Source organism: Triticum urartu, chromosome 2 (genome assembly GCF_003073215.2).
Source record: "Triticum urartu cultivar G1812 chromosome 2, Tu2.1, whole genome shotgun sequence".
In the NCBI taxonomy this organism is placed as follows: domain Eukaryota; kingdom Viridiplantae; phylum Streptophyta; class Magnoliopsida; order Poales; family Poaceae; genus Triticum; species Triticum urartu.
The window spans coordinates 178,069,103-178,080,542 of NC_053023.1; positions in this window are offsets into that span (position 1 = coordinate 178,069,103).

Consider the following 11,440-nt stretch of genomic DNA (forward strand, 5'->3'; position numbering starts at 1 on the left):
CATCTGAGAACTTTGGCTTTGGAGCCCTAGCAAAAAGTCTTGCAGGTGGACAATAGTACTTGTAAGAATAAGCAGAATGGTTCTTGGTCTTATGAACATGGCGATTTGATGAAACGCGCTCATATTCATAGGCCTGAGTATGGCTTCCCTGCAAAACATTTGCGTTAGTGCGACTCATGTGAGTCCTCTGTCTATATGAAGCCTTTGGACCGTATGAAGCCTGTGGTCTGGGGTTTGTCTTTTTCACTTGTGGTGTCATGACGACATTCACAGGAAGATTCTCCAAACACCTTTTCGGCACCCAGACCTTCTTCATAGGCGGCCCATTCCTGCAGTTAGTACCAATATACCTGGCAAACACTTCACCATTCTGATTCTTAAATAGTTTATAGTTTGCATCAAAGGATTCATCAATAACAATGGGATTAGCACAAGTGAAGCCAGATAGGGTGGATGGATCCGCTGAAGGTTCCTTTGCAGCAACCCATGTGGTTTTGGGGTACTGCTCAGGTTTCCAGTAAGAGCCATCAGCATTCATTTTCCTTTCGAACCCAACACCCTCTTTCCTAGGGTTTCAGTTCAGGATCTGCCTTTTGAGGACATCACATAGTGTCTGATGCCCTTTGAGACTTTTGAACATCCCTGTTTCAAGCAATGTCTTCAACCTAGCATTCTCATCAGCAATAGAAGTGGCATCCTCAGCAGAGGGGTTAGTTACCACATCAGCAGTAGAACATTCAGCAACAGAAGTAGCGTTATCACGCTCAATGCATTTAAGACATGGTGGTTCAAATCCTTCCTGAGCAGAACTGATCTGTTTGGCGCAAAGAGACTCGTTTTCCTTTTGAAGATCTTCATGAGCCGCTCTCAATTTCTCAAGATCTTGCTTCCTTTGAAGATAATCATAGGAAAGCTTTTCATGAGTTGTTGAGAGCGTTTCATGACGACTTTCAAGTTCCTCATACTTAAGATGAAGATTTTTTATGTCTTCAATTAAGGATTGAGATCGAGTCATTTCAGCATCTAACAGGTCATCGCTTTTGTCTAACAGTTTTTGAATATGTTCCATAGCTTTCTGTTGTTCAGTTGCAATTTTAGCAAGTGTTTTGTAGCTGGGTTTGGAACCACAATCAGAGTCATCTTCACTAGATGTTTGATAGTGAGTAGTGCGTGTGTTTACCTTGGCACCGCATGCCATGAAGCAGTAGGTGGGAGTGGAGTAGTCCTTGTCATTTGCATCGGTGTCGGTGATGAAGTCATTGTCTTCAGTGTTGAAGATGGACTTGGCAACGTATGTTGTAGCCAGACTCGCAACGCCAGAATCGGACTCCTCCTCAGACTCCACCTCCGCCTCCTCAGAAGCAGACTCCTCCTCTGAATCCATTTCCTTGCCAACAAATGCACGAGCCTTGCCAGATGAGCTCTTCTTGTGTGATGAAGACTTTGAGGAAGACTTGGAAGAAGACTTTGAGTATTTCTTCTTCTTCTTGTCGTCAGAGTCATACTCCTTGCTCTTCTTCTTCTTGTTGTTCTCATTGTCCCACTACGGACACTTAGAGATGTAGTGGCCAGGTTTCTTGCACTTGTGGCATGTTCTCTTCTTGTAGTCATGAGCAGAAGCTTCATCATTCCTTGAGCTTGATCGTGAAGACTTTCTGAAGCCTTTCTTCTTGGTGAATTTTTGGAACTTCTTCACAAGCATAGCAAGCTCCTTTCCAATGTATTCAGGATCATCAGAACTACTGTCAGATTCTTCTTCAGATGAGGAGATAGCTTTTGCCTTCAAAGCACGAGTTCGCCCATAGTTGGGAGCGTAGATGTCTCTTTTCTCAGAAAGCTGAAACTCGTGTGTGTTGAGCCTCTCAAGTATGTCAGACGGATCGAGTGTTTTGAAGTCAGGACGTTCTTGAATCATCAGGGCTAGGGTGTCAAACGAGCTGTCAAGTGATCTCAGGAGTGTCTTGACGACTTCATGCTTGGTGATCTCAGTGGCGCCGAGGGCTTGAAGCTAATTTGTGATGTCAGTGAGTCGATCAAACATGAGCTGGACATTCTCATTGTCATTTCTCTTGAAGCGGTTGAAGAGGTTGCGAAGGACACTGATTCTCTGATCTCTCTAGGTTGAGACGCCTTCGTTGACCTTGGAAAGCCAGTCCCAGACTAGCTTAGATGTTTCCAAAGCACTCACACGGCCATACTGTCCTTTGGTCAGATGACCACAGATGATGTTCTTGGCAGTGGAGTCCAGTTGAACGAACTTCTTGACATCAGCAGCGGTGACACCTTCACCAGCCTTGGGTACGCCATTCTTGACGACATACCATAGGTCGACATCAATGGCTTCAAGATGCATGCACATCTTTATTCTTCCAGTAGGGATATTCAGTTCCATCGAAGACTGGGCACGCAGCGGAGACTTTGATTATCCCTACAGTCGACATAGCTAAAACTCCAGGTGGTTAAACCGAATCACACAGAACAAGGGAGTACCTTGCTCTGATACCAATTGAAAGTGCTAGTGATCGACTAGAAGGGGGGTGAATAGGCGATTTTTATGAAAGTCTTCAAGACAGGGAAGTTTCGAAGACAAACGATAGAAATAAACCTATTACCATGCAGCGGAAGGTAGAGTACACTAGGCAAGCCATAGTCAAGTATTCAATGGAGTGAAAAGCACAATGACTAATAGCAGCTAGGCAGTAAAGATCAGGTAGGAAGATATTGTGAAGCCAATCAGAACAAGCAGTCACTCAGTGAAGACAAAAGATAATGCAATCATACAATGACTTCACAAGGACCAACAGTAAGTAAAGGAAAGGGAAGGATGAAACCAGTGACTCGTTGAAGACAATGATTTGTTGGACCAGTTCCAGTTGCTGTGACAACTGTACGTCTGGTTAGGGAGGCTGAGATTCAACTCAGAAGACCTCGTCTTCACTTTATTCCCCTTGAGCTACGGACACCCAGTGCTTGCCCAATCACTCTGGTAAGTCTTGAAGGTAGACTATCCAAACCATCACAGACTTCGTTCACAGGCAATCGACAATGACTCTTGGATGCTCAGAACGCGACGCCTAACCGACTGGAGGATTCACAGTCCTCAAGTGTAATAAGTCTTCAGATCACACAGACAGGAAGACTTCAGTGATGCCTAACACTCTTTGGCTCTGGGTGGTTAGGGCTTTATCCTCGCAAGGAATTCTCTCTCAAAGGCTTCGAGGTGGGTTGCTCTCAAACGACAAAAGTCGTACACTAACTCTGAGCAGCCAACCGTTTATGGTTGTAGGGGGTGGGCTATTTATAGCCACTAGGCAACCCGACCTGATTTGTCCGAAATGACCCTTGGTCACTAAGGAACTGACACGTGTTCCAACGGTCAGATTTCAAACACACACGGCAGCTTTACTTGGGCTACAAGCAAAGCTGACTTATCCAACTCTGGATAAGTTTTGCTCTCATTGTCTTCACTCGAAGACATAGGATTTTGGTTATGCATCACTTCAGTCATTCTGACTGGTTCACTTGGACCCCACTTTAAAGTACGGTGGTTCCTATGACTCAACAAAGAAAAACACAGAACGACGAAACTGCTAAGTCTTCGCGCTCCATAGTCTTCACGCGATGTCTTCTCTTGTCATAGACTTCAATGCGAATGTCTTCACATACCACCTTTGACTTCAATGTCTTCATACATTTTTAGGGGTCATCTCTGGTAGGAAAACCGAATCAATGAGGGACTTCTACCTGTGTTATCCTGCAATTCTCACAAACATATTAGTCCCTCAACTAGGTTTGTCGTCAATACTCCAAAACCAACTAGGGGTGGCACTAGATGCACTTACACATACTGCCCGGGAAAAGCCCCGCCCTCAACTTTTAAATACTCATAGTATAATTTTGTATCGATGAATTGCGCCATGGAGTAGAAAAATAAAAGAAAAAGGTGGTACATGTAAACAAATACAGTTCAAGCTCTAGCTAGCGATTCATAATGTAAGTCGTGCATGTGTTTATATGTATAGGTTACTTCGAAGTACTGAGTCCATTGATGCGACGTGGTCAAATTGTACCATCGATATCTCAAAGCCAAAATAGTTCGAGCTTGTTCGTTCTATATAAATAGTACTAGTACTGTATGTTTATTCACCTGTGGGGTTGCTCAATGAATGGAGGGCCAGGGAGCACAAGTGAACAATACTACTAGTAGTACTAGTAAGTAGGAGCATTACAGTACAGCACAAAGTGCGACGTGTAGTTAGTCACGTAATATAGAGTTTCTTTTCTTTAATCCCACGTACACAAATTGAAACGCTTGTTGTGGAGAGAAAAAGATAACCACTCCACTATATATATAAGCAGGATCCTGAGCGCTTGCTTTACTAGAGTTGCTCTCTTCATTCTCTCATCCTCGCCACATCTAAACAAGACAGCGGTAGCAACTCTCTCTCTCTCTCTCTGCTCACTGTTGGACCCAGATCCTGTCGGATCCCTTCGGCCGGCGTGTGTAGGGGACTAGGTACATCGTTCACGCGGTCATTGGCGGCGAGGGAGGAAACCCACAGCTGTCGGTGGGTCTCGATCCTCTGCCTATGACGTTCTCTCCGGCACAGCGCCGGCTTGGGAGGTCCTCGGACCCCTTCTTCCTCCCAGCCGTATTGTGGGCAGATCCGACCTCTCGCCGCCCTCCTAGCCACATCCCGACGACCCTCGGGTATAAGTTCCTTCAAAAGTGGCCTTGCTCTACTGCCCCAGTACCCCACGAGGCTGCATGTGGATGTCTTTCTAATTCCATCATCTCTTCCAAAGCCACCTAAATTTTTAGTATTATTAGAGGTAAAGCTACTTCATGAAGTCGAATCCAGGACTTGGTTCAAACAGTGAAGGGGGGAAAGTTGTAGCATGAATCTAGGACTTGATTCAAAGAGGAAATAACAGGGGGAAAGTAGAAGAGACTGGATACCCAACCGGTCTCTTGGTTGAGAAGGGAAATAAAGATGGAGTACAAACTGGATAAGGAACATATCTACTATTGGTTGAAAAAGGGATTGAAAGTGGCGGCTGGTGGACAAGTCAACAGAGTATGTCCAAGATTAGATTTGCTGCCCTCACATAGTAAAAGGTCTCCAGGATTAGATTTGCTGCCCTCACAGAGTATGAACAAACTCGGCATCACCACTTTATGCCTCCTTATAGGTACATTGTGCTTATGCGTCCACTGTCGCATGTCCTTGTACCAACTTTTTGCAGTTGTTAATGTAAGGGTGCATGTAAAATGAAGCAATCACACTGTTACTGTAAGGACATGTCTAACCAATGTTATTGTTAATCTAATGCCTCCAGTAATACGATGCAATTAAATTGTGTTACAGATGGTACTCCTGCAATTTTCTCCAGTATGATAACTTGCTTCTTTATGTTGCTGAGTGTCCTGGTGTCCCTACTGTCCCATTCCCTTGAACCAACTCTTTAGCTGTTGTTGATCTACTGTATCTGGTAAACAAGCAATGCCACCATTAAAGTTATCCCATATTTTACGAATGTCATTGTTGATCGTAATGCTTCCGGTAACATGAAGCAATGCTGCCGTTTTAAAATTTCTACTGTCCTTGCGTGATTGCCATGAACATAATCAAGATGCTTCTTTTCGATTTGTGTATGTTTCATATCTTGTTATTGACCAGTAATTGTTTACTTTCTATCCTTTTGTGCGGATAGGGATATCCATTTCGCCTTGTTGCTATTGTGACCTTTTGGTGAACTGCACAAAACACTTTTTTTGAATGAGTGTCTTGTGTAGTTCAACTAAAATGTCACATGGGCAACATCTCTCAATTTTGGTGGAACTACACAAAATGGTGATTGGAGTTTCCAATATCTCCGTCAAACTCAGCCAGTAATCTCGTGCAACATTTTATTAGACTTTGCAAGATGAGCTGTCACTGTAACCATAATGCATGGAACTTTATTTTAGTGGAACTGCACAAAAGGATAAGCAAATTATAGTTGCACATTGCATGAGCAGGACAAGCAACCTTAATGTTGCTCAATTTTAGTGCAACTACTAAAGAAGAACCTGCCAGCTCATGAAGCAACTACTTCTTGCTAGCTGAATGATGCAATCTTTGCTCCATTTCAGGTGAACTATAGAAAAAGTCGCATGAATTGAATCATCGAGTGGATCTGCAGGTTGACCACATCGATTCGTGGCGGCATAGGGGCCCCTCTCTCAGTTATGGTTCCCATGACCGGGTATGTTCCTTTTTGGTTGATTTTGACTCTGCATCCAGCTAATGATCTTGTGCTATTGTTTTGGCACTGCTACTGCCACTGATAAAATGAAGTAATAATACATTTAAAATAGAGCTATTGTCTTATCTACCATTTCATTTCCAATGTACATAACTTGTAGGAGACCTATCTGACAGAGTCAACACCATGTGCACTTCATCAATCACATAGCTGCACCGAACTAGTTGAGTCCATCACGCCTACCGTTGAGGTGGCGCGGGCCCTCTCTAACTAGCAGGCACCATAAATTTAGTTGAACTGCACAAAAAGTGATTGAAATGAGTTGACGCTCCTCCTTCTACTACCACACTAAGGTGTTAATGGATGTTAAGGAATCACCTTCATGGCAAGATACGGGGACATGAAGAATAACTTGATCTCCCAAAGTCATCTCAAAAAGGTCAGTACCATCCTTTATCAACATGATTTTGCTTTGCCATACTGTGCTAACGTGGTATTTTTAAATAAAGCTATTCTATCGCAATCATTTCTCGTTTTGTAAATAAAGTTTGCTTCAACTAGTACCACTATTATAGTAATCATGCCCTTTCGTATCTGTGCAAACAGGAATACTCAACTACAAATATTGTGACGGTCAAGAGCATTTGCCAAGTTCTTGGGTTGTATGACACGGCTAGCCAAGATGGATTTAATCCCGAGATTCACTTTATTCAAAGGCTCTAATGGGTTGGTTTTGAATCTTGCAAGCTGGGAATCAATGAGATGTGTAGACATCTTTGTTGTACTTATTATTTGAATCTTATTTGTTGGTTCTAAATCTTGCAAGCTGGGAAACATGACATGATGATGCAGAGGACAACAACCATAACAAGATGTTCAAACTTGGTAGTATTGTCTGTGTGAAAGTGCAGCAAATGTGTTGATCGTGTGCGTCCCGAGAATAATAATTCTATTTGTTATGCATGTTCATCCCGTGGAACTAATAGAACGAACCAATGCTTTGCTTGTTTTAAGAATAAATTTTAATTAAAGCTAATTAAATTTAAGTAAAGTGACCACTAACACTTGTTATTATGGTACCAATACAGACCCGCTCGTGAACTGAGGTGTGGCCGGAATAGGTTTCCTAATGGAGGTGTTTGAATACGTCGAGGGTGCATGTTCTACTGAGTGTGCAGCGGGCGAGGGATGGGTAGTAACTGTTGTCCCTCGTACACACTCAGTTTACTGTTGAATGCAGTTCCCCAAGAGCTAAAAAACAAACTACTTCCGCTGCCTACCCACTCATTCACTTGAAGAGACTCCAATGGCGATCTGAGGGGTGAGCCTGCTGGATATGGACTTCAGCAAGGAGTTCACCTTTGAGTTCGCCGTTCAGACCCATGGCAACATCAAGTTGAATGTGATGTACACCAACGATCCAGACTCGGTGAATCTCTACCTCGCCAAGTTCAAGCAGTGCCTACAGGAGGAGAAAGCACAAGGTCGCGGGACTAGGCCTTCTGCCCGTCCATTCATCTCCTGACAGGGACCAGCGGATCGCCATTGCCCAGGTATGCGTGCGGGATGAGGTTCTCGTCTACCATTGTTGTAGGGCCATTAGAGATTCTGGAGCATTCGCCCGTTTCATCGGCAGCGCCAACTGCACCTTTGCTATGATGGAGAGAAGGAAGAACGCGATGATCCGACCTAGCTGCGACCATCATCGACCCCTACTACGCCAATATGAAAGAAGACGTCGATACCAAGAACCTGAACACGTGGGAGGTACCTCTAAATCTAGCCTACATAACCTATGTGGCTAAGGACGCATACGCATGCTATGACATGTACAGGTGGATCTTGGACATGAACGTGTGTCTGCTTCCCGTAAACGACAAGTACACGGATAGCCACAGCGTCATGATCAAGCATGTCAGGAAGGTCTAGATGATGTACTTTATCTGTTTATAAGCACCTTTATCATCTGGGTGTTTCATGCATTAGCCTAGGTGTCGTAATCATCTGTGTTGTCCAAAATATTTCGTTTAAGAATCCAATTAACATGTTTGCTTTTTTGAGTGGCTATTTTCTTATGTATGTAACTACTTCACTAGCTGACGTGCTTTGAATCTCCTTTCTCCCAACAAATTCCCCTTCTCAGGTGGACCCAGCAGGTCTCATACACGGACATATGGGACAAACCACCTATCCATTTGTATTTCTTTATTTTGTTCAATCTTTCGCCCTCTTCCTACAGCGGCTGGTGGCACTACCGCGCATGCCTCGGTGACCCATCCTAGCCTATGGCGCTGGCCAGGCCATCCCTCTACTCCCACACATTCTCCGACGGCGGCAGCTCCACCGGCATACCCTGCACCCGAACAAGTCAACGCTCGTACTCTGCTCCACCTGCATCTTCCCCGACTTCGGTTAGTTCCGGTTTGAGGTCTCGACATCGTCCTCCGTCTTGGTGCTCTCGCCGCGGCACCGCTGTCTGTTGTTCCCAACATGGTCAATAAAATGAGAGTAATCGGGAGACAAATGTTCGTCGAGAGGCTGACAGTCCGGGCCCACTAGGTCTAGGATTTGTTGTTTAATACACACAGCCCACGACATGCAGACACAGTTGATCCAACAGGTTTCAACTTTTCTTTGGGGGGCAGCAGGTATCAAGCAGCCTCTGGACCTCCCAGTATAGCTTGTCTATAACATCAACAGCCCAAGTTATGTTTTTTCAAGACAACACACAGCTCAGTTCTAATTTTCTATAAGAATGCAAAACCAAACCTATGTTTTCCCTTCTATAATTGTCTATATATACTTATATTTATATTTATATCTTATTTTATTACATATATATAATAGAAACAACATAAGGTCCACCCATTGTATAGACCTTCCCACTTCCTTTATTTTTCGTTTTTATTAATCCTATATCTGAATTTTCTCCCACTTTCTTTTTTGATGTAATCTGAGTTTTCTCCGAGTAGTTTTCCCTAGAACGAACTAAATTGTCCCACGTCTAGCCTAAAAAATAATAATACCCCACATCCTATTAACTTATCAAATTAAAACGATATTTTATTTTGTAAATCGAAAGTTCTTACAAAATAATAATAATAATTGTTTATATATAACTTGGCATATTAACTCCTGGTGATTGCGTACATAAGCTTGCAAAGATTTTACTGATCAATCAGTAATAGACGTGCAATCATGTGTTTATGTTTTTATAACATTTATCCTTCCAGCCCAACATGATATTTTCACCCAGCCCAGCAAGTGTGTGGATTTCGAAAAAAATGCAAATGGGCTCTAAATTCTAACATAATATATAAACGGGCTGCATAGACTCTACATCATTGTTTCACCCAGCCCACCAAATGGACTACCAAAACCAAATGGAGTGGATGACATGTGGGCCAGTAGGTCGAAGCCTAAGCACTATCGCAAAAAAAATACAAAGGTCGAAGCCTAAGAAAGGCGTTGGATTTACATCCAACGGCTGATATTCTTCTTCAATATCTCGTCTTCTTCCTCCAATGCTGTCGGGACCGCCTACTCCAGCCTCCGGCGTCCAGCGGCGCTGTTTCGCGCGCGTCGCAGCAAAACGCTACCTCACCGACGGCTCGGCCATCCCTCCACTCCTATGCACCTCCTGCTATTCTCTGCCGAGTGTAGGCCCACCCCGCACCCAAACTAGTCAAGTTTCTCACTCCTCTTCGTCTGTGACTGCACTGCCGCATCTTCCCCATCTCCGGGTGGTTCTAGTCTGGGGCCTCGCCGTCGTCCACCGCCCTTGGTGTGCTTGGCACGGTGTGATCAACATGGTCAACAAATGAGAGTCATCGGAAGATGACTGTACGTGGAGAGGATGAGAGTGGGGACGCACCACGCCCATGGATGCATGCATGCAACTAGATCCTTTTTACCCTAAAAAATAATATTTTCTCCCCCTGACAGCTGGGCCCACCAGCTACATCTTCGCACGGAAGGAAGTGCGTCCTTATTACTGTTGGGGAACGTTGCAGAAAACAAAAATTTTCCTACGGTTTCACCAAGATCCATCTAGGAGTTCATCTAGCAACGAGTGATCGGATTGCATCTACATACCTTTGTAGATCGCGAGCGGAAGCGTTCAACGAACGGGGATGAGGTAGTCGTACACGACGTGATCCAAATCACCGGAGATCCTAGCACCGAACGGATGGCACCTCCGCATTCAACACACGTACGGTTAGCGCAACGTCTCCTTCTTCTTGATCCAGCAAGGGGGAAGGAGAGGTTGAGGAAGATGGCTCCAGCAGCAGCACGACGGCGTGGTGGTGGTGGAGCTGCAGTACTCCGGCAGGGCTTCGCCAAGCACTATGGAGGAGGAGGAGGTGTTGGAGAGGGAGAGGGAGGCACCAAAGATCAAGGTAAGAAGTCATCCATCTCCCCACTATATATAGGAGGGCCAAGGGGGGGGCGCCGGCCCTAGGAGATCTAATCTCCTAGGGGGTGCGGCCAAGGGGAGGAATCCCTCCTCCCCAAGGCACCTAGGGGTGCCTTCCCCCTTTGGGACTCTTCCCTTTTGAAACCCTAGGCGCATGGGCCTCTTGGGGCTGGTGCCCTTGGCCCATGTAGGCCAAGGCGCACCCCCTACAGCCCATGTGGCCCCCCGGGACAGGTGGCCCCACCCGGTGGACCCCGGCACCCTTCCGGTGGTCCCGGTACAATACAGGTGACCCAGAAACTTGTCCCGATGCCCGAAATAGCACTTCCTATATATAATTCTTTACCTCCGGACCATTCCGGAACTCCTCGTGACGTCCGGGATCTCATCCGGGACTCCGAACAACATTCGGGTTACTGCATATACATATCCCTACAACCCTAGCGTCACCGAACCTTAAGTGTGTAGACCCTACGGGTTCGGGAGACATGCAGACATGACCGAGACGACTCTCCGGTCAATAACCAACAACGGGATCTGGATACCCATGTTGGCTCCCACATGCTCCACGATGATCTCATCGGATGAACCACGATGTCGAGGATTCAAGCAACCCCGTATACAATTCCCTTTGTCAATCGGTATGTTACTTGCCCGAGATCCGATCATCGGTATCCCAATACCTCGTTCAATCTCGTTACCGGCAAGTCACTTTACTCGTACCATAATGCATGATCCCATGACCAGACACTTGATCACTTTGAGCTCATTATG